This window comes from Nycticebus coucang, chromosome 9, assembly GCF_027406575.1.
Source record: "Nycticebus coucang isolate mNycCou1 chromosome 9, mNycCou1.pri, whole genome shotgun sequence".
In the NCBI taxonomy this organism is placed as follows: Eukaryota; Metazoa; Chordata; class Mammalia; order Primates; family Lorisidae; genus Nycticebus; species Nycticebus coucang.
In genome coordinates, this window is record NC_069788.1 from 131,911,891 (window position 1) to 131,936,663 (window position 24,773).

Consider the following 24,773-nt stretch of genomic DNA (forward strand, 5'->3'; position numbering starts at 1 on the left):
TGTGCTAATCGGTGGGTGAGATGGAGAGAAGAGTTCAAGCCCTCCTTCCTTTCCCTTTCACTGAAGTATTTTTTCCTCCACATGTTTCTTCCATGTTCTCTACAACAAATAGTGCTGGATCCAAAAAACTCAGTCTCCTTTGTCCTAACCTCTAATAACCATGTTGTGACAGGTGGTGTCTTGGCTCTGATAGGTCAGTGCTGAAGAGCAGTTTCTGAGGGATTCTTTGGTAATGTGCAGGATGGTCACCCAGGTGATTAACTAGCCTCTGTATAGGGTAAGAAAGAAATGCTGTCCTGAGATTGCCTCAGTTTTGTCACAAGTCAAGATTATTCACCAACCAAGTTAGTGATTCATTAGTGGACACTTTTGACCTCTGACTATCAAACTGAAAATTCATGCTCAATTGAAATTGATACTGATAATTTCCCTTGTCCTGAATTATGTTAAACAAATGAGTAGGATGACCTGTCTTCTCAGTGCCACTCTAGCTCCTCTTTATGGCAAGATGAGAACTCAGAATCCAGCATTTTCCCATTTCCAGTAATCAGCTTCATTGGAAACATCGCTACAGCCATGGAGAGTGTGTTTCAGGGCTCACTTTAGCAGCACATGTGCTAAAATTGGAACGATAGAAGATAAGCACGGTCCCTGCGCAAGGGTGATGTGCAAATTCGTGAAGCGTTCCATATTTTTAAAGTCAAAAAAGACAAAGATGGTCACTTCATACTGGCCAAGGGAACAATACAACATGAAGACATTTCAGTTCTAAACATTTATGTACCCAACTTAAATGCTTCCAGATTTATGAAACAGACCTTAATTGATCTCGGCAATATGACATCCTATAACACCAAAATAGTAGGGGACTTTAACAATCCTCTTACCAAGCTGGACAGATCCTCTAAACAGAAACTGTACAAAGATACAAGGGACTTACATGTGACCCTAGAACAACTGTGCTTAATAGACAAATACAGACCACTCCATCCCAAAGCTAAGGGATCTATGTTCTTCTCGTCAGCCTATGGAACATTCTCCAAAATAGATCATATCCGAGGACACAAACCAAACCTCAACAAAATAAAAAACAGAAATTATACCTTGTACCTTCTCAGACTGACCGAAAGGGAATAAAGGTGGAACTCCAACAAAAATTGTCATCCCCACACAAAGGCACGGAAACTAAACAACCTTCTGTTGAATGATAGCTGGGTGCAGGAAGAGATACAAAAGGAAATCATTAATGGCTTTGAGCATGATAACAATGGAGACACAAGCTACCAAAACCTGTGGGACACTGCAAAAGCAGTCCTAAGAGGGAAATTTATCACATCAGATTCCTACATCTGAAAAACAGAAAGAGAGCACATCAACAACTTAATGAATCGTCTTAAAGATGATTGTTGGGCAGTTAATATGAAGTCACTGAATCCTCAGTAGTGACTTTGGTTTATTCTGATAATCTCTTTGTAGGTACCTGGGAGAAAGGGTATAATGGAAACACATGACCATATAGGCATAGGCATTGCATAACTCGAGTGCTTATCAGACACTGTTCTGCTTTACATAGTTTAAATAATTCTGTTTGTCCACTGCAATAATAATGGAATGCTTATTATAGTATCCCTTTATACTATCAAAGTATCCTCCCATCTAAAGTAGGTGATCTTATTACTGTTATTTTGCCTAAGGCCACGTTATGACTAAAAAGTGGAATCAGAGATGGGTTGTAGGCAGTCAAGTCCAAGGTCCTACCTTAATGTTTATGCTAATCATCTATTCCATGAAGATTGAGAAGCTGGCTATGCAGCCATCAGTACCGGCCACAGCATCAGTGATCGAGGTACAAATTACAAATTTGATACCTCATGGCTTCTGCCTCTTATTCTGAGACAGCTGGGTCCCTGCTATGACAGAAACAAGACAAACTGTAGAGGTCATGAGGAACATAGAAGCAAGAGGTAAAAACATTCTACTTTCTGAATTTTTCTTGGATCAGCTCCTGAGTGTTGTGTTTACTCAAAATGAATGGAAAGAAATTACTAGAACATGCATCTTCCTTGGTAAGTTCCTAATCATTTCAGCATATCAAGGACTAAGATCTTTGTGGGGAAAGGGGAGGTACAAAGACGTGTTCGACCATATGTCTGCCCTCAATATCTCTCACTTCTCTGTCCTCTGGTGAAGTACACTTAAACTCGTCAAGGGCAGGGGTCTCCTCTGGATCATCGAGTTATCCCCCTCCTTACTCCTAGCTTAGGGTGCAGAAGGTTCACCATACCTCCTTGAAATAACGGTCCTCTGGGCTGGCTCTGGTATAAATTGAGTGTGGGCTTCCTGGAGACAGCCTAAAGCACCCAACCGCCTTGAGCCCAGCTGCGACCCTGTTAGCAAGGACTAGTATGTACCAGGAAGTGGCAGCAAACCTCTGCCTTTGCTCCTCTCCATCCTCTGGTGGTGGTGGTTTAGACAAGTGGCATGGCCTGCAGGTGCCCCATGCCTTCCATTTGATGCCTTTTGGATCTAGTTCACTAAGAAATTCACCTCCATCTACAGCATCCTTCAGAAGAAACTAACTTTTGGTAGAAGAAATTTGATTTTAATTAAAATGAGCCAAACTGCTTGGGCAATTTTTGCAGGTTGCCTGTGTAATGGTGGTTGCCTGGAGAAAGGTTGGGGGCAACCCTGGACAGAGCCCTCTCTGGGAAGGCGCAGCTTGTGCAGATGTGCCTCCACTGGGCCTCAGCTGCAGGGAAGGCGATGGGGAGGGATTGCAGGGTGGTCTCACCTCGAGGTGGCCGGGGAGAGTCTGTCTTACGTTTGGGTCCCAGTATATTTAGTAGTGGTAGTGCCCCTTCGCAGCCTCAGAGTAGTGTTTAGACAGGACGTTTTATGGTCGTGTGTGGCCTTGTTCACTAGCTGGGCCACCAGGTGACACCAGAAGGGAATCAACGGAATTCTGAAGCAGTTGCCTCCACAAGCATCTGGGACTTGAGGGGTGAAGGAGGAGAGGGAGGGGCAGGGAGGCAAGGTTCCCAGATAGAGGAGAACTTCAGGGCCTGGAGATAATGATTTTCTTCCTCCTCTTCCCAAAGTTGGATGGCTTTGTGGCCAAAGCATGAAGAACATGGCACATTTACCCGGTGTTCCAACATGCTCCCCATGCTGCTTTCCTTCTTCTGAAGACATCTCAGGTGTCTGATTTACCAAAACCAGCCTTATGTTCCCCAAACCAACGAAGGGCACTGCCAAAAATACGGGGCATTCAGCCACCCGACCACGACTGTGAGAGGGGAAGAAAGGTGGTGAAGGGGTCGCCTGACGCTCAGGGGTTTGTGCTATCAAATTGTCCGGGGTGAAAAAGAGATGCTCATCACCATGGTCACTTCAGGCTAATCACTGCTAGCTTCTTAATAATTTGCTAAACTAAGTATTATGGGAATTTGATTAAATCCTAGGATTCTGAATTGGTTCAAAATCATCGCCTTGTTAATGGCAAGGTACTCAGTAGTTAGAAGCAAAACATGTCAGGAATAGGAATTGTGATCATTTAGGAAGTCTGTTTTAAAATTTAAAACAGAACTACCCTCTCCTTCCCAGCTCTTGGTGTGATTTGCATGTTACCAGACAACAGAGATGGAGGCTCCCTGGACCGGGGTCCCAGTAGGTCTGGGAAGGACAGTTCTGCTTTTAACTTGCCCTGGGCCTTCTCTTCAGCAGATGCTTTCTGTAGGCAGCAAGTCATTGCCCGAAGAATCGATTCTTGTGCTGTCGTGTTGACCAGCTAGCCTTTTTTAGGACTCTATAAGAGGGGCATAAACTTGGAAATTTAATGAGCTGAAGGCCTTCAGCCAGATAATATTTTCTACTAAAAGATATATCTCCCTCTGAACATACCAGTGCTTTCCACCTTTAATGAAGAAGATCTGATTTACCAAAAACAGTGAATGATGACCACAAAGTGTGACTTTCTGCCTTCAAGACTAATGAATCCAGAGGTCGACCCTCATACTCTTAATGGCTTACAGAAGAGGAGTGGCCTGCACATTTGGGGCAGTACCATCATTACAGAAGGCCGGAGTGAGAGCTTTAGAGGCCCCTTATTATTTGGAGAAAATTCTACATCAAAATATAAGTAAAAGTTGGACAAGATAAATAGTTTGATTTTCCTATAAGATTATTTTGGAACGTCAAATATCAAATTCTTTATTCTTATCCTTCTCTTCCCATTTTGTGCCCTGCTTTGCCGGCAGAGCACTGGTGGTTGTTCTTAACCTGCCCACAGGGTGACGAGAGCATTTCTCACCCCCTCTGGTGGTGTTTGCTTAAATGTGGTCCTTGGTCATCTGTATCAAATCGTGAGGGGAGCTTTGTAAATGAATACTCGGAGGGACCTCAGGCTCCTCCCAGAGCTAACTCCTCAGGACCCTGGGGTTGGAGAATCTTCTGTTTAATGAAGTCCCCAGCTGAAGCACCTACAAACCAAAATAAAGCTGAGGCACGCTTATAATGTTGAGGTGCAGAAATTCTGCAGTCCTTATAATCACAGGGGAGCTTGAGAAACACAGAGGGTCCCTCACAGTTGGTGCTGGTTCAAGTGGGCAGGGGGAAACCTCTGGCATGACGGAACAAGCGCCATGGTGATTTCATTGAGAATCAAAACTAGACTGGTGCAGTTCAAATATTCTATATTCTGATGCCTTCCATCATTTTGCTGGGCCTCCCACTCACTCTGGGCTCTTTCTTCCTCTCCTTAACGTGGACTCACCTCCATCCTCCGAAGGCAGCTGTGAGCCCTACCTGTCAGCGGGGCAGCCTCCCTCCTCTGCATCAGGCACCACGCTGCCCCTCCCTGTCACTGGTTACGTGTGGACTGCTTTTGGATTTGTTTTAGTTCTTTTGTGCTCACAGCACAGGATCTAATTCTTCCAAGGGTTAATGATGGAAACCCTTTTCAAGTCTACATAGAGGCTGAACCTTGGGTAAAATCTTGACTGGCAGTAATATGTCCAAGTTTGTCCCCTAAAGGAATATACCACAAATGATGCTTGAATCATTGCTATGTAGGGGAGTGGTTGTTTTCCCTGAAGCTGAGGGGAGTTGTGAGCAATGGAAGTAGCTGAGGAGGCTGTAACCTGGTGCTGGCCCGGGTGCTGTATCCCTGCCCAGAACAGACATTGCACACTGCGGGGCGTATGTCACACAGGCTGTCACTGGGTGAGGAGACTGGGCTTGGTGAGGCCAGTGAGCTCCAGGAATCGCTCTCTCTGCCCCTCTCCTCTGTCCGAAGGAGTCCCTGCTCTTCAGGGAAAGTGCAGAAACCATGAGGGTTGTCATATCCGAGTAGACAACTGGTCCACTCAACATGTGGTCCCTCTGGAGACAGCCAAGGACAGTGGGGATCACTGAAAAATACCCAAAGCATCGAAAAGCTTGTTTTATTAGTCACCTTTTTTTTTTTGTAATTAACCCGTATTTAATTAATAACCCTTTACCTGGCACTGACTTTGAGGAGGAATTGTGGGATGGCCTGGAAAAGAATGCCTGTGCCTGGCCCAGGAGCAGAGAGGGAGCAGTCCACACCCCACGGGGGAGGGGACCAAGTGGCCAGTAAGTTTGGAAGAGCTCAGGCTGAGGTGGTCGGGAATTTGTTTATGTGCAAAGTGAATCTTAGACATGCTTGTGGAAGATTCCCTTTCCAAGTGGCTCATTTGAGTTTCAAAGGAAGATCTTGAAGATAAAAAGCAGATGATGGGAATGGTGAGTAGGCTCACTTTACTCTGTCTGGAGACAATAGATCACCAAGCACAGATGTTTGGGGCTGGAAGGCTGTCTGCCCCGGTTCACCTGCCTTATGAGGCTCTGACAGAGGGATCGTCTGCTCCCCTTGGGGTCTGTGTGAGAATTACAAATGCCAGGGCACAGTCTTGGAGGAGAGGAGACCTGTCCTTTCTGCACATCTCCCTTGAAGTTGGAGGGCTGTTACATTTCCTTATACCATTGGGCACCCAAACTCAAATCCAACCCTAGAAAGGTCAAGTACAACCCACCAGCATTCTACAGTCACCTTCTCATTGGTAATTCTTATCCCTTCCATTATTTTAAACTTATTTCTTCTACTGCTTAATTTTTTTTTTTTTAAGACAGGTTCCTTGTCGCCCAGGCTGCAGTGCAGTGGCCTAGTCATAGCTCAGTGTAACTGTGAACTCCTATGCGTGAGCAAGCTTCCTGTCTCAGCTTCCTGAGTACTAGGACTCTAGGCACACAATATGATGCCCAACTTATTTTTCTTATTTTTTATTTTTGTAGAGATAGGGTCTTGGCTATGTTGCCCAAGCTGGTCTCAAACTTCTGGTCTCAAGCCATTGTCCTGCCTCAGCCTCCCAGAGTGCTGGGATTAAAGGCATGAGCCACTGCACCTGTCCTACTCCTTAACTCTGAAGAGCTCCCAAATAATGGCCTCCACATTGGTAGTTGGGGAGCAGAATCTTGAATGGTGGGAGAAAAGGCAGAGCACTGTTGATGTTTTAGTATTTAGAAATACCCTACCCCATAGACTTACAAAGTTTAAACACACACACGTTTCTAGGGAACAGCAATTTTGCCTCTAACTTGATGAATATTGGTGACCCTAGATAAACTTTGTGGACTAGAAGTTATTCCCCTTGTTATTACCTACTCTGAAAACCCTAGACCAGAGGTTATATTTTTTATTCAATCCTAGCAGATGCCTCTAGATCGAGAGAACTCTATTATACTTTCTGGAGGATCACTGTTGTGAGCAAGACCACTTAGATTCTAGAAGTGATACTTCTCTCCCCTCTGTCCATGCTGGTCACACCTGTAAGGCAGCTTCTTATCTGATATCTTTTTTGTTATATGTGTCCGGTATAATTTCTTTGCATATAAGACAAGCTGCAATGAAGTTGAAAGAACTGTGAACTAGTGGTCAGGAGATGAGTTTTATTTATTTATTGTTAATTTTATTTTATTTAGAGATGGGGTATTGCTCTATTGCCCAGGCTGGAGTACAGTGATGCAATCATAGCCCACTGCAGCCTTGAACTCCTGGGTTCAAGCAATACTCCTGGCACAGCCTCCTAAGCAGCTGGGACTACAGGTGCTCACCACCATGGCTGGCTAATTTCTTTTTAGTACTAGGGTCTTGCTATGCTGCCCAGGCTAATCTTGAACTCTTAGCCTCAAATGATCCTTCTGCCTCAGCTTCCCAAGGCATGAGCCACCATACCTGGCCCAGAGATGGATTTTACTGCTGCCACTGGTACCATAAAGTATTCTCACCCCAAGTAGAATGCATTACGTATTTATCTGTGCACTTGTATCTGAACATATTTCCCTGCTGATAAAATGAGTTGCAACTGTTTGTTTCAGCTGTGAAATTCTATAACTCTCTGTAGCTGCTTTTATAACTTGTCGGATATGATTTCAGATGCCAGTAACATGAAAATAATGTATTAAAAGTAAACCTGGTTAAGAGTGACAAGCAAATGTAGGATTTAAAAGTGCAGGCTCTGGAGCCAGATTGCCTGGGTTCCAACCTGGTGTCGTCACTGACGTGGTGCGTGGTTTCTGTTTCTCAGTTATTCAACTTTTGTCATTTAGAAAACAGGGGTAATAATGCTGTTTATCTAACAGGCTTGTGAGAATTAAGCGAGTGAACTTAGGAATAGTATTTTGAACAGTCTGGCACACAGTGTGTTCAAAAAATGTTAGCTTATTACAATGATGTCTCCCAGGGTTGGAGTTCTTAGTCCATGCAAAGTAAAAGACTTAGAGAGGAGAGGCCATTTCTGTAAGGCATGGTGTGGTGTCTTGTTCTCCAGGTGCACCTGGGAGTCACCTGTGTCGATGGCACCTCCATGGTAGGCTGGTCAGCGCCCCGTCTAGTTGGTTCCCGAGTCTCTGGACTTGCCTCAGCACACACCACAAGCCTTCTTTCCCTCGGTGAGCATTGGCTTGTTTCTAATCTGAACACACACAGCGCGGCATGCTGGACGTCCTCTGCGCCTCTGGACTTTCCTCGATTTGTCTCCACCCTGACTTTTGCCCCAGGAGGCTGACCTCTTAGGATCCCCTGGTTCCTGCGTCTTCTATATTCTGGTTGGGTTTAGCCAAACGTAGGCAGAGGGAGTCAATCTGAAGGCTCCAGGAGGGACATTGCGGTACTTCTCTGCCCTTCTGCAGGTTGCAGGCTGGGCCGTGTCCTCTGCTGCATGCGACAGCTCCTCTGACAGCTGCTTGCTGCGTTCCCATAGCTGCTCCTTCCATTGCCCCTTCAGACCCTAAGGCCTTAGTGTTTCTAGTTATAGGCACCGTCCCTTGCTTGTTCCTTTAACTCTTGTCACGTCTTGGTATAGTTTAACGACAGCCCCCCAGCTATACCCTCGAGTGAGCTGTTTCCAGCTGGCCTACATTGTCATCGGCAAGGTCGATGCTTCCCTGCCTGCTCACTGGTGGGAAGAAACTGGAACATTTTAACTTGTTTCTGCAACCTCAAGGTACATCAGCCCTTTCACAGTCAGGCTCCACAGGATATGGGGAGAAAGTACTTTTGAGGAGAAAGGCATGAATTTGCCAGATGTTTAAATACTATTTTCTCCAGTGTAAAAACCCAAAAGGTAAAAGATGGACTAAATGGATTGAGGTGAACACAGGTTTTATTATGACCGTTAGGGCAGTCTGGGTATAAAGGAACATCTAAACATCCTTATTTTACCAACAGTTAGTGGCCACGTTGTGTCGGAGTGGGGGTAGTGATGGTTTGCTGGCCCTCAAGATCAAATCACTGAGCTTGTGGCCCAGGGACAAGATTAGAAAGAGCCATGGCAAGGTCCTGACACTGGGAAGACAGTGACCTAGGGACTCTAGATGTGGTTCTTTTGTATTTTTTTTTTTTTGAAGATCTTCATTTTATTTTTAATAACAATAACAATGTTTAAGATAAGGACTAGAAGCAAAAACCTCTTAAAGAATGAACGACAATAAATACATTCAGAAAAGAAATCAGACAATTGCTGCATTGAAATATTAAGCAATAATAATAATAATGCAAAGAAAGTGACATTCACATTTTCAGATGAGAGTATGTCTATTATAGAATGCTTTGACTCTGAGGTTCAGTATAGACCTCAGAGTGGTTCTTTTTGATAGGTTCATTGGGGAAAAACCCTCTCTCAGTCATGGAGAAGGTTTAAAAGGCTTGAGAGCTTTAATTAGATAAAATTCAGCAGATGCCCATGTTTGCGATGTTGATACCCATAGGAAAGAGGGCACTGGTTTATAAAAGCTTGACTCTGGATTGCATTTGAGAGATAAGAAAACATAAATCCTTCAGTCAGATTCTTTTATGGAAACCACTCTCCTTGATGGATAGCTTATGTAAAAGTCTCCAAAGGAGAAAAACACAGGAGAAACCTCTGTGTTGGAGGATTTTACTGTTGTTTTATTCCTTGGTCGTGTACCTGAGGAGGCGAATGGGTCCATGAAGGATGTGAAGTTGAAATCAAATGTGGTTCATTTAACTTCTGTAGGTTTCCAACTTGTGATCTTTATTTCAGACCCCAAGATTAAACCTCTTTTGCTTCTGTGTTTGTGGATTTCTCAGGGCTCCACCCCTAGAATAGCATCATGGTTCCCGTGGCAACTAATGTACCTGAAAGAGGGAAGAAAGGAAAGGGACTAAATTAAACATGACAGAGCTGCATTTGAAAAGCAGTAATTAATTATAAACTTGAACATAAGGTCACAGAGTGAGGGGCTGGTTAGATGGGTATTCAGCCTACAGTTTAAGACCTCTATGACTCCCCTATTCTGTTTTTTCACTCAGCTGCCCCCCGATCACTGTCAGTCCTTCCCTCTCTTCATCCCAGCTTTTCAGCTTCAATAATGAACATTCTGGGGTCCGGACCATGCACCGTCCTGGAAGAGCTTACCTCTACCGGGTGCATCACATGAGATTTCCCCAAAGTCATATGGACCCTTGGTTACTCTCTCAGTCTGTTCAGACAGAAATTTATTTCTCACATTCAGAAAGACCAGAAGTTTAGCATCAAGGTTCTGGCTGCTTTGGTTCCTGATGTGAGCCCTCACCAGCTTGATGGCCGCTGCCTTGCTGTATCTTTACATGGTAGAACAAGAAATCTCTTGGTTTCTTCTCTTTTTTTTTTCTGGGAGTATTAATCCATCCTATCATGAGGGTTCCACCCTCATGACCTCATCTAATCCTAACTATAATGCCTCCCAAAGGTTCCACCTCCACATACCACCACACCGGGAGTTAGGGCTTCCACATACAGATTATGGAGGGATACAAGCATTGGGTTCATTACATTCTGTTCTTAGATTCCCATAATTTATGTCCTTCTCATTTGTAAAATACAGGTATTCCATCTCAATATCCCTGAGAGTCTTAACTCATTTCAGTGTTAACTCTAAAATCAATAGTATTATCTAGGTATCACCTTAGTACGATCTGGAAGAGACTCCCGATATGAGTCATCCTGAGGTAGAATTTCTCTCCTGCTGTGAGCCAGTGAAACCAGACCAATCATGTACTTCCAGGATACAATGGTGAGACAGGGATGGGGTAGATGTTACCATTCCAAAAGAGGAGAGAGAAGGCGGAAGGGGAGATGGGTCCCAGGCAAAACTAAACCTAGCAAGATAAGGTCTATAAGATTTTATAAGATCTTAAGGTTTTGCAATAATCAAACCTGTTTGGCCCAGTTCTCTGCTGTCTGGACCCACTGGGACTCACAAAGACTCTCCTGGCTATAAATTCCTTATTTGTCTTTGTATTCCGAATTGAGCCTGATCTCTCTCCTCTACTGCAAACCCCTACCACAATCATCTCTTTTGAATAACATCTTCAATTCATTAACAAGTGTCTACATTTTTTCCTTTTACAGAATGGTGTCCATGACTGAGATGGGATTAGATTCATGGAGTCGCAGTAGGGCCTCTTGTACCTCCCACTCCTGCCTGACTGGTGAGGGATCCATTGGTGGTTCCAGCTCCTGAGCCAGTGCTTGGTCCCTGGTAGGAACCAATTCCAATTCTTGCAGTTAAAGGTACTTGCTAAGCTGGATGTTCTTCATGGCTTCTTGTTGTGAGTGTGGGGTTCATTCCCTGACTCCTGGGCTGGAAAGAATTTTTTGTTGATCCTTACTAGGGCTCGTAGTTCTCCATTTGATCCTCTATCTTCCATAGGAACTTGTCTGTAACCCCAAAGCCTCTTTCTTGAACCTGTTTGGAATTCGGAATGTTGATGGCTTTTTTGGGAAACATGGTTGCCCCAGTCTGAAAGGCCGTGCCTTCTATGACCTCTGACCTCTGCTGTTCCTTCCTCCCTTGACCATCTCTGATTTTCCTTCAGCATCTTTTACCTTTTCATCCTCCTTCAAGCTCCCACCTCCTCCACCCCTCTTCCTGCTTCTGCTAGACTTTTTGCTTCTCATTGCAGCTCCTCAGCTCCCTGTAGTCCCTGGAACATAAGGCACCTGCCCTGGGATGGGCTGTCAAGGGGCTCAGAGTTCCCCAGAAGCAATTACTTGAGGATGAAAGGGAGAAAAGGATAATTGGAAATTGACTGGATATTTCATCCACTCAGATTGGGCTTTGGGTGTCCCCTAGGTCTCCTGCCTAAAATGCAGCTCACAGCCTTGGTAATATTACATAGCAGAGCTAAAGAAAATCTTAAGAGTTTTCTCCATAAATATTAGCAAAAAAAAAAAATTCACCCTCATACTGAGAAGGTAATCTTAAGTTGTGCCATCTGCCAGAAACAAAATTTGGATAAAAGCATAAAGGGAGCAAAAAATGAGAACCAACTCTTATATGAACTAGTGAGTTTTCCATATTTTTATGCCTGACTCATGGCTAAAATATTTAAAATGAAACCATTGATCTCTATTTGTGTCCTGTTTCTATGTATGCATACATACGTACATTATTATATACATATTTCCCTACCTCCAGATGGTATAGCAAAATTAATTTATAAAAACTTTTAAAGCAGTTCTATTCTAACTGGTTTAGAGAGAAATAAGTGCTCATATAAATTAAATCTGCCCAAACTCCCAGAAATACGAGAACCAGCTCAAATGTTTTTCAAATTCACATAGTTTGTGTAAATTTTTGTTACAAAAAGATAACAACAGCTATGTCTTCCAACCTACTGGCATTAAATACATACACGCATTTTTTTTTATTGTACTTGAGCTTACTAGTCATATGAGGTTAAAATAGGAAAATAACTTGAAATGATATTTTTGTCTAATGTTCTATGTCTGCCTAAATACACATTTCCAAAATATTTTTGGTCACTTGTAATTATAGAGTTATGCTACGTTAATTAATTAATACTAGTTAAAAGTAAATACAATTATTTATAAGGTTTTTAAAAAAATAAATTTTGATATGAAAAGTACATTGTTGCAAATCTGGATTGAGTTAGAACACATTCTTCTTAGTAAAGTATCACAAGAATGGAGAAGCAAGAATCCAGCGTGCTCAATTCTAATATGAAGCCATATTACATAATACATACCCTCATAAGAGAAAAACTCAAATCAGTCCAAGGTGGGGAGCAGGGGAATGAGGGAGCAGGGAGGATGGGGGTTTCAACGTATGGCACACTTCTCGAGGGCAGGACACAATTATAAGAGGGACTTTTACTTAACAAATGCAATCAGTGTAATCTAATTTTTGGACCCTCAATGAACCCCAAATTAAAAAATAAGTACACTGTTGCAAAACTAGAATTTGTGTGTTTAAGTCAAAATGATAAAGCTTTCTTAGATTATTTATCTGCTTTTAATAAGAAATTAGAAAAAGGGGTTCTCTTTACTTTTTAAGTAATCTACCTAGGAAACAAGGATTATGTATTTTATCAGAAGATTTTCCTCCTGTGGTTTAAGTTCACCTCCGTCATGTTCTGGATTACTGAAGGGAGACTTCTCTTAAAGGAGCCAACGAAAAAATTTTTCCGTTTTTGAAAATCATGCATTCCCCAAATCAACTTCTCTATGAAATCTTATTTTGAAATTGACCTTGAAAATATCCAAATTGATATGAAATTGACATGAAAATATCCAAATTCCCTTGCAACTGTGTCACTTTTATGATAAATCTCAGACTTTTTAAAAATAGGTTTGCAGAAAATGAAAGGAAGGTACAGATGTTTCTCATACGCTTCCCTCCCCTGCAGTCAGTAGCCCCCATTACTGACATCCTCTGCCAAGCAGTGCCTCTGTTACCACTGAGGAACCCACACGGACACATCATGATCGCCCAAAGTCTGTAGTTTACCTTAGGGTTCACTCTTATTTAAAAATTTCACTTGGAAATATTAATAAGATACAGATGATTTTTGTTACATGACTACTTTGCATAATGCTTAAGTTGGAGCTTGTAGGGCTGACTCTTGATATTGTGTGTTCTATGGGTTTGGACAAATGAGTAATGATATATATGTGGGTCATTATGGAAAGTTTTGAGATACAGAAAAATCAAAAAACATAAAATTCAGGTAGACATAAAGAAAGGAAGCCCTCTCAACAATACTAATAAACTGAGCAAGTTGAAACTTGCATAGGTGGCTTGGTACCCGAACCCAGCTTGGACCCGCTAAACAACAATGATGACAACTGCAACAAAAAAATAGCCAGGCGTTGTGGCGGACATCTGTAGTCCCAGCTACGTGGGAGGCTGAGGCAAGAGAATTGCGTAAGCCCAAGAGTTTGAGGTTGCTGTGAGCTGTGAGGCCACGGCACTCTGCTCAGGGATGACATAGTGAGACTCTGTCTCAAAAAGAAAAAAACAGTTGTATAGGACGCTGTCAGCTGTGTTTTTTGGAATTGGAATAATGGACAACAGCAACGTCTGTCTCAAAACTTTCACAATGACCTGCATGTAGAGGGACACACAGTGTATTTTTACTGTGCTAAGTATCCTCTGAGCCCTGCCTGTTTATCTCTACCCCAACTCATGGCAACTATGGGACTTTTTACTGTCAGCATAGTTTTGTCTTTTCCAAAATGTCATAGAATTATACAGTGCGCAGGCTTTCTAAAATTTCAAAAAATTGAAGGTGCGAGTATTTTTAGCTACATGGATCACTTTTGTAGTGCTTGAGTCAGGGCTCTAAGTGCCCACCTCCGAATAGGGTTCACCGTGTCCACTGGGTGGGTTTTTACCCATCCTCTCTCCCCCCTCCCCACTACTGTTTTCCCCTGAGTTTTACTTCCCTGTGTGCGCACAAGTGCTCATCAGTTAATTCCAATTTAATAGCGAGCACATTTGGGGTTTGCGTTTTCATTCTTTAGATATTTCATTTAGAATAGTGATCTCCACTTCCATCCAAATTGTTGAAAAGGTATTCATTTATCCTTTTTTATGGCTGAGTAGTATTCTATGGCATATATATATATATACACCACGTTTTGTTAATCCATTCATGAACTGATAGACATTTGGCTTGATTCTTTATCTTTGCAATTGTGAATTGTGCTGCAATAAACATGTGAGTGCAAATGCCCTTTTGATAAAAGGACTTCTTTTCCTTTAGGTAGACATCCAGTAGAGGGATGGCTAGACCAAGTGGTAGGTCTACCTTTAGTTCTTTGAGGAATCTCCACACTGTTTTCCATAGAGGTTGTATAAATGTGCAGTCTCACAAACAACATAGAAACCTTCTTTCCTCTCTGTATCCACACCAGCATCTGCTGTTGGGGGACTTTTAAGTAAAAGCCATTGTAGCCGGAGCAAGGTGATATCTCATTGTGGTTTTAATTTGCATTTCCTCAATGATTAGTGATGTTGAACATTTTTCATATATTTATTGGCCAGTTGTCTATCTTTTGAAAAGCTTCTGTTCCTTTCTTTTGCTCACTTTTAAATGGGGTGGTTTTATTTCTTCATGATTTGCTTGAGTTCTTTGTAGATTCTGGCTATAAGCCCTTTATCCCATTCTGTATGTTGTCATTTGCTGTGTTGATTATTTTCTTAGCTGTCCAGAAGCCTTTTAAGTTGATAAATCTAATTTATTTTTGTTGTTACTGCGGTTGTCTAGGCTAATATCTAGACAAGTTTCTTCAACATTTTCTTCTAGAGTTCTAATAGTTTTATGCCTTATATTTAAGTCTTTTTATCCATCTTGAATTAACTTTTGTGAGTGGTGAGAGATACAGATCCTGTTTCATTCTTCTGTACATGTGACTGTACAATTCTCCTAGCACCATTTGTTGAATCAGGTTTCTATTCTCCAATGTGTATTGTTGTCTGCTCTGTCAAAAATCAGTTGCATGTGTATGGTTTTATATCTGGATTCTCTGTTATGTTGCACAGGCTATGTCTCTATTTTTGTGCCAATACCATGCTGCTTTGATTCTCTTGCCTCAGTTTTTCTATTTTTAGTAGAAACCAGGTCTACTGCTTAAGAGGCTAGAGAAACACGAGGTTGGGAGCTGGCATCTTGTTTGCAGGGCTTTCTTTCTGCATGATCCTGTGGGGGAAAGACAAAGAGAGGGTGAAAGAGTGAGCAAGTGTAGTCTGAACTTGTCCTTTGATGAGGAACTTGTCCTGCAATAATAAATCCACTCCTATGAAGATTGGGTGCATAATCCATGCATTTATGAAGGCAGCACCTCTCATTAGGCCCCAGGGTCTCTGCATTGGGGATCAAAGTCTGACACTTTGGGGGACACATTCAGATAACAGTGCCATCAAAGGCAGTCTTTATGATGTCTTTGATCCTTAGCCTTTCTGTTTGTTTTTATCCTATGATTTCTCTTGCCAATCTGTTCTTGTATGCTATTTACTTTAACCTTTAGAGCTTTTAGCATATTAATCAGTTATTTTAAAGTCCTGGTCTGACAGATCCTGCATTGGCCATGTCTGACTCTATTTGCTCTCTCTCTTCACCTTGCATTGTGTCTTCTGTTATGCTTTGCAATTTTTTCTTGGTAGCTAGACATGACGTACTAGGCGAATGGCTGTAATGGTAGTAATGTGGTAATAAAGTGTGGGAAGAGAAGATGTGTTTTGTGGTCTTACCATTAGGTCTCAGTCATCTGGAAGTTTATGCTTCTGGACTGTGAGCTGCACCAGTGCTTCTCAGACAGACCCTGCTGCCTTAGGTGGAGCTGGATGGCTAGGGTGGGCTAGTAATTTACCTTCCATGTGGAAAGTAAATTTGTTGAATCTTTAATGTTCTATAGTCCAGAAATCAAAAGGGCCCCCTTTTTACAGTTATCTATAACTCATAGCAATTTATATATTAAACCTTTGTAAATAAAAGGGAAATATTTATTTTTCTCACTACTCAATTCCTTAAGAATTCAGGAACGCTCACTGAATATTCTTTGTGGCAAAGTCATTATTTGTCTGCATTCAAGAAGCATCTGTTCTTCTTATAGTAGGATATAGTTGGAAATGTTGGTTATAGTACCCAGGCTTTGACTCAAATGTCATGTTTGAGAATGCTGTGCCTGGAATCAGATATGGTCAGAGAGTTTTAAGGAACTAAGGATGACTATGGAACTAATGCTTACAAAACCCTCTTGGAAAAACTAGCCCAATACCTGGCTTATAGGGTTCCTAGCCTTATAATTAAATAAGGAATGTCCCTTCCTGGCTAGTTCAGAAACTAAGGATATTTTGGATACTTAAATAATTGAGGAATTGACCCTAATCTAGTTATTGCAGGCAAAGTATAATGGTGAGTCTTAGCTTGATTTCTTCTTTGATAGGCTTTTTAAAGTTTAATCTGAGATTCTTTATTAAAAGTTTTAGCAGGGTAGCGCCTGTGGCTCAGTGAGCAGGGTGCCAGCTCCATATACCAGAGGTCGTGGGTTCAAACCTGTCCCCAGCCACAACAAAAATAAATAAATAAAAATAAAAATACAAGTTTTAGCAAAGCAGACTTAAAAACGGCCTATGTGGTCAGTCACTATTGTTCCTGCACTTACATAAATAATCAAGCCAAGTTTTATGAGACAAAACTTACTTTACAAAAAAAGTACTTTTATTTTGATTATCTTTGATCAAAATGGGAGTGATTGTAGAGACATTTTATCTTTCAATGAAAAAACTATAACCCATTCCCATTTCAGTCAAAGATAATCAAAATAAAACCTCCCAATGCCCTACCTCCAAACATCATCACAATAAAATTTTAGGGCTTTACCATATGAGTATGGGGGGGTGGGAGAGTAAAGACTCAGTCTATAAGTTACCTTGTAAAATGGAGCTCTAGATTTCTGCTGTTTATGTTCTATATCAGGGTTGTTATAATTTATTTATTTTGTCTAATGCAGAGATAGCAAAAGTTGGGTTTGTTCTTTTCCAAGCAAGGTATGTGCATTTCCTACTGGGAACTTTGCCAGCTGCCTTCTTCAGTCTTGTTCGAACAGGGTGAAAAGCAGATGCTGAGGGCTGACAAGGCCTGAGCAGCACATTCTGAGCTCTCGAAGAGAAGGAAGTTCTGCATCCCAGCAAGCCCCCCACCCAGGCTTGAGAGGCAGCGTACGAAGCAAGGAGAGCTGATTCAATGACTTTGCACTTGCCGTGTCTCAACCTGCTTTTCCTCACCATGTCAACATCTGTTCATCTGGGGTTGACTAACTCCTCTGTTCTTCCCAGAGTCTATATCTGGTAGTACATCTGCCAACTCAGCCTGCATTCCTTCTTCATTCTTCCTAGCATAATTCCCAAACCTTCAGTCATCAAGCACAAGTAAAATTCCCAAAACAATTTGGGGACTGACATAGGGTCACTAGCTTTTTAGTTTGCAAAATAAGGATCTCAGGGAAAATAATTTACTGGTATTGCACATCTTTTTTTTTTCCCCCCCTTTAAATCTTTATTTATTTTTTTATATTTATTTATTTTTATTGAACCATAGCTGTGTACATTAGTATGATCGTGGGGCACCATACACTTGCTTCATAGATCGTTTAACACATTTTCATCACATTGGTTAACATAGCTTTTGTAGCATTTTCTTAGTTATTTTGCTAAGACCTTTACATTCCACATTTACTAGGATTCACATATACCCTTGTAAGATGCACCACAGGTGTAATCCCATTAATCCCCCCTTTCCCCCTTCCTCCCCCCTCCCTCCCCTCCCTTTCCCCCTTCTCCCTATTCTTAGGTTGTAACTGGGTTATAGCTTTCATGTGAAGGTCCTATATTAGTTTCATAATAAGGGTGAGTACATTGGGTACTTTTTCTTCCATTCTTGAGACACTTTACTAAGAAGAATATGTTCCAGCTCCATCCATGTAAACATGAAAGAGGTAAAGTCTCCATCTTTCTTTAAGGCTGCATAATATTCCATGGTGTACATATACCACAATTTATTAATCCATTTGTGGATCGATGGGCACTTGGGCTTTTTCCATGACTCAGCAATTATGAATAGGGCTGCAATAAATATTCTGATACAAATATCTTTGTTATGGTGTGATTTTTGGTCTTCTGGGTATATGCCCAGTAGGGGGATTACAGGATTGAATGGCAGATCTATTTTTAGATCTCTAAGTGTTCTCCATATCTCTTTCCAAAAGGAATGTATTAATTTGCATTCCCACCGGCAGTGCAAAAGTGTTCCCTTTTCTCCACATCCACGCCAACATCTCTGGTCTTGGGATTTTGTGATATAGGCTAGTCTCACTGGAATTAGATGATATCTCAAAGTAGTTTTGATTTGCATTTCTCTCATGATTAAAGATGATGAGCATTTTTTCATATGTCTGAAGGCCGTGCGCCTGTCTTCTTCAGAGAAGTTTCTCTTCAAGTCCCTTGCCCAGCCTGCGATGGGATCACTTGTTCTTTTCTTGCTAATGCGTTTGAGTTCTCTGTGGATTCTGGTTATTAAACCTTAGTCAGAGACATAACCTGAAAATATTTTCTCCCATTCTGAGGGCTGTTTGCTTGCTTTACTTACTGTGTTCTTGGCTGTGCAGAAGCTTTTTAGTTTGATCAAGTCCCAATAGTGTATTTTTGAAGCAGCTTCAATTGCCCGGGGAGTCCTTCTCATAAAAAACTCGCCCAACCCAATTTCTTCAAGGGTTTTCCCTACACTCTCTTCTAGTATTTTTATAGTTTCATGTCTTAGGTTTAAATCTTTAATCCAGTGAGAGTCTATCTTGGTTAATGGTGAGAGGTGTGGGTCCAGTTTCAGTCTTCTACAGGTTGCCAGCCAGTTCACCCAGCACCATTTGTTAAATAGGGAATCTTTTCCCCACTGAATGTTTTTAATTGGCTTGTCAAAGATTAAATAATGGTAAGTAGCTAGATTCATCTCTTGGTTCTCTATTCTGTTCCAGACATCTACTTCTCTGTTTTTGTGCCAGTACCATGCTGTTTTGATCACTATCGATTTGTAGTATAGTCTGAGGTCTGGTAGCATGATTCCTCCTGCTTTTTTTTATTTTTGAGTAATGTCTTGGCTATTCGAGGTTTTCTCTGATTCCATATAAAACGAAGTATTATTTTTTCAAGATCTTTAAAGTATGACAGTGGAGCTTTAATGGGGATTGCGTTGAAATTATATATTGCTTTGGGTAGTATGGACATTTTAACAATGTTGATTCTTCCCAACCATGAGCATGGTATATTTTTCCATTTGTTAACATTCTCAGGTATCTCTTTTCTTAGAGTTTCATAGTTCTCTTTATAGAGATCTTTCACGTCCTTTGTTAGATAAACTCCCAAGTACTTCATCTTTTTTGGCACTACTGTGAATGGGATAGAGTCCTTAATTGTTTTTTCAACTTGACTATTGTTGGTATATATAAAGGCTACCGATTTATGAATGTTGATTTTGTAACCTGAGACACTGCTGTATTCCTTAATCAATTCTAAGAGTTTTGTAGTAGAGTACCCAGTATTTTCCAGATATACATTCATATCATCTGCGAAGAGCGAAAGTTTGATCTCTTCTGACCCTATGTGGATACCCTTGATCGCCTTTTCTTCCCTAATTGCGGTGGCTAAAACTTCCATTACAATGTTAAAGAGCAATGGAGACAATGGGCAGCCTTGTCTGGTTCCAGATCTAAGTAGAAATGATTCCAATTTAACTCCATTCAATATGATATTGGCTGTGGGTTTGCTGTAGATGGCCTCTATCAGTTTAAGAAATGTCCCTTCTATACCAATTTTCTTAAGTGTTCTAATCATGAATGGATGTTGGATGTTTCTGCATCGATTGAGAGAATCATATGGTATTTGTTTTTTAATTTGTTTATGTGCTGGATTACATTTATAGATTTACGTATATTGAACCAGTCTTGAGACCCTGGGATAAAACCGACTTGGTTGTGATGTATGATTTGTTTGATATGTTGCTGGATTCTGTTTGTTAGAATCTTGTTGAGTATTTTTGCATCTATATTCATTAGTGATATTTGTCTATAATTTTCTTTTCTTGTTGGGTCTTTTCCTGGTTTGGGGATCAGGGTGATGTTTGCTTCATAGAATGTGTTGGGTAGTCTTCCTTCTTTTTCTACCTTTTGGAGCAGGTTGAGTAGTATAGGTACTAATTCCTCTTTAAAGGTTTGGTAGAATTCTGATGTGAAACCATCTGTTCCCGGGCTTTTCTTTTCTTTTCTTTATGATGATATTTCTGAACTTGATATGGGCCTGTTCAACATTTCCACTTGTTTTTGATTAAGTCTTGGAAGGTGACATGCTTCCAAGTAACAGTCGATTTCCTTCAGATTTTCGTATTTCTGAGAGTAAAGTTTCTTGTAATAACTTTTTTTTTGGATTTCTGAGCATTTCTGAGGAGTCTGTTGTTATTTCGTCTTTGTTATTTGTGATGGATGAGATTAGACATTTTACTCTTTTTTTCCTGATTAGGTTGGCCAAAGGTTTATCTATTTTGTTGACCTTTTCAAAAAACCAGCTTTCTGATTTATTGATCTGTTGTATTATTCTTTTGTTTTCAATTTCATTTAGTTCTGCTCTGATTTTGGTTATTTCTTTTCTTTTACTGGATTTGGGGTTGGAGTGTTCTTCCATTTCCAGTCTCTTGAGATGTCCCATTAAGTTGCTTACTTCCTCTCTTTCCGTTCTCCTGAGGAAGGCTTGCAGTGCTATAAATTTCCCTCTTAGAACTGCCTTTGCGGTGTCCCAGAGGTTCTGATAGTTCATGTCTTCATTGTCGTTTTGTTCCAGGAATTTGACAATTTCCTTCTTGATCTCATTTCTGACCCAGCTATCATTCAGCATAAGGTTATTTAACTTCCATGTTTTTGTATGTGTATGCAGATTCCTGTTGTTACTCATCTCAAGTTTTATTCCATGATGGTCTGAGAAGATGCATGGAATAATTTCTATTCCTTTAAATTTGCTGAGATTAGACTTGTGACCTAAGATGTGATTGATTCTGGAGTAAGTTCCGTGGGCTGATGAGAAGTATGTGTATTCAGTTTTGTTGGGATGAAATGTTCTGTAGATGTCTGCTAAATTTAAATGCTGGATGGTTAGATTTAAATCTAGAATTTCTTTACTCAGCTTTTTGTTGGAGGATCGATCCATCACTGCCAAAGGAGTGTTAAAATCTCTGACTATTATAGAGTTGGAGGAAATCAAGTTGCTCATGTCTGTTAGAGTTTCTCTTATAAATTGAGGTGCATTCTGGTTGGGTGCATAGATATTAATAATTAAAATCTCATCATATTAAGTATTACCCTTAACAAATATGAAGTGACCATTTTTGTCCTTCCTTACCTTTGTTGGTTTAAGGCCTATTGTGTCCGCAAATAAAATTGCAACTCCTGCTTTTTTCTGGTTACCATTTGCCTGAAATGTGGATGACCATCCTTTCACCCTGAGTCTGCATTTGTCTTTTAAGTTAAGATGTGACTCTTGTATGCAACAAATGTCTGGCCTGAATTTTTGTATCCAGTCAGCTAACCTATGTCTCTTTAGAGGGCAGTTTAAGCCATTCACATTAATGGAGAGTATTGATAAGTTTGGTGACATTTGGGGTATTGAGTTTTCTGAAAGTCCAGTGGGCATTTTTAATCCTTTTGCCATTGTGGAAGTTGGAGTTTGATCAGAAGTTTCTGAGTGAGTTTACTTTTGTAGTAGAGGATTGGGTTGGTTATTATGGAGGATAGGTCTGAGAATATCCGGAAGAGCTGGTCTGGTTATGGCAAATTTCTTTAGCATATGTATGTCATTAAAGTATTTAATTTCTCCATCATAAATGAAACTCAGTTTAGCTGGGTACAAGATCCGGGGTTGAAAGTTATTTTGCTTGAGGAGATTAAACGTTGATGACCACCCTCTTCTGGCTTGAAAAGTTTCAGCAGAGAGATCTGCAGTCATTCTAATGTTCTTCCCTTTGAAGGTAATAGATTTCTTTTGCCTGACCGCTTTGAGAATTTTCTCCTTCATATTAACTTTAGTGAAGTTAATTATGATATGCCTGAGGGATGTCTTATTGGAGTTGAGTTGTGCTGGGGTTCTGAAGCTATCTGCTATCTGAATTTCAGGTTCTCTAGGCATGTCTGGAAAATTCTTTCATAATTTCATTCAGAAGGGCCTCTGCGCCCAGTGAGGCCACTTCATCTGTTTCAGGAATTCCTATGAGATGGATATTTGCCTTCTTCGAGTTATCCCAGAGCTCTCTGAGTGAGTGATCCATTTTTGCTCTCCATTTCTCTTCCTCTTTGAGAGTTTGGGAGCGTTCAAAGGCTTTATCTTCGATGTCGGAGATCCTTTCTTCTGCTTGGTCCATTCTGTTGCTAAGGGATTCTACTGTATTTTTCATATCTTGGAGGGCTGCAAATTCTTGTTTCAGTATGTCTAAGTCTTTCGTGGTTTTGTCTTTAAATTTGTTAAATTCTTGAGACAGCTTTTGAATTTCTCCACGAATTCCTAATTCCATTTTGTTAATCTTGTTTGCCATCCAAATTCTGAATTCGATTTCTGACATCTCAGCCAGTTGTTTGTGAATGGGATCCTCAATTACATCTGCTGTATCTTTCCTTGGGGGGGTTGATCTATTCTGGTTATTCATGTTACCAGAGTTTTTCTGATGATTCCGCCCCATGATTGTTTTACGCCCTTTGATTTTCCTCTGGTGTTTTGTCGAGGACCCATACAGTGCTGTGGCCTGAGAAACTAGGGCCCTGTTTGGTGTAGAGGGGCTAAGTGGTTCTGACTTGTTTTCAGCTGGTTTCTATGTGACCCTAGTGAAACAGTTACTCTGGGTTGAAGTCTCAGTTGTGGAGAAATACCAGCAATTAAGTCACCCCACCCACCACAGGCAACAAATGGAAAAGGAAAATCAAACCTTCCTACAACCACACACCCAGGGCACCACCTGGATAGTCCCCAGGTGAGTGACTCAGTTCAAAAGGTCCAAGTCAATTGTCTCAGTCAGCAGCTGCCTTGGGTGGGAGAGTTCAAGAGGTCCCTGGGAACTGGATCACAGGGGTCTGGTGACTGCTCTAAAATGGCTTCCTCCAGTGCTGTGTGGAGTCAGGAAGAGCCACCAGTAAATAGATCAGTCTAGGAAGATTGATGCCTCCTTCCCCACCTTGCAGCTCTGTCACACCCAGTCGCTGCTAGCCCCACAGGGCTGTGACCCAGTCAGTTGTCTGCAGTAAGCAGATACTCCAGGGGTTTGCACCTGCCTAAGTCACAGGGTAGTCTGTGTCTGCTCGACTAGGCCACTATTCTCTGTCTTTATCCAGCAGGGAGTGGTGTGGCCTGTCAACCTCGGGCACTTGATGGAGGCTGGAGGTGTTCACTCAGTTTCAGCCCCACCCTTACTTTATGTTACTGGGTGAAGGGAACAACCCTGTGGGAGTTTGTTTCTGACCTTGCCAGATTCCTCTGCAGAGGAGAGGCTGATTTGAGTTCCCAGAACCTGTGTCTCAGGCCCTGTCTTTAGTCCTGCGGGTTTGTATTCGCAGCACGATCAGTTGTTGGCTGTAGCCTTTTGGCCTCCTTTGTCTATAGGCTGGTGATCCCCTAAGGGCCAGGTGCGTCTTAGGCTCAGTAGAGCGGTTCTCTGGATCAGCCCCACCCTAGGAGTTTCCCGGCTCTGCGGGTGTGTTTTCTAGTCCCCGTGTTCCACCCAGGTCGGTACCGTCTCAGGAAAACCCTTTACTCACGGGGCCTGTGTTTCAGTCCCAGGTCTGTTCCATGGTGGTTGCCATCTGAGAAGATGCTCAGCCTCATCTGGTTGCCCAGGAGGACAGGATGAGAGGCTATGGGATATCTGGGGGTGGGCCTTGTTATTGCTGAAGACGGCTGTTGCTCTGCACCTCGGGGCACCACCACTCCAGTGTAATTCCCTCTCAGCCGACTGTTGTCTTCTCGCTCCTTTGCTACAGAATCAGCACTGGCCAGCTGCAGTCAGGTCCTGTCTACACCTCTTGAGAGTTCACCCAAGAATCTGGACTCCTGAGGGGGCAGGTCTCCAGATCACGGAGTGAGAGTGGAGGGGGGTGTTAGGAGCTCAGGGTTGCAGGTCGTAACACCAAGCTCATTGAGACCAAATGAACAAATAAACAGATACAAAGGTTACCAGGCACATGGGCCCATAGATACAGAGACAGACGGAAACACATAAACATACAAGCAATAGCCACAACAGCAATAGAAGAACAACTGCAATAAAAATAGTGATAATCGTAAAATATTTGAAAGAAAGGAAAAAAAAGTGAGAAAAAGTGGTGTTAGAAGGAAATGTTAAGTGAGAAGAAAGAAGAAATTAAAAT

At 41.6% G+C, this 24,773-nt stretch overlaps 1 non-coding gene across 1 annotated transcript; it reads left to right on the forward strand.

The window, feature by feature from the left end:
* Nucleotides 1-593: 593 nt before the first annotated feature.
* Nucleotides 594-696, forward strand: LOC128595087 (U6 spliceosomal RNA). The gene has a single exon (XR_008382774.1). It is a non-coding gene; the product is annotated as a U6 spliceosomal RNA (small nuclear RNA).
* Nucleotides 697-24,773: the final 24,077 nt, after the last annotated feature.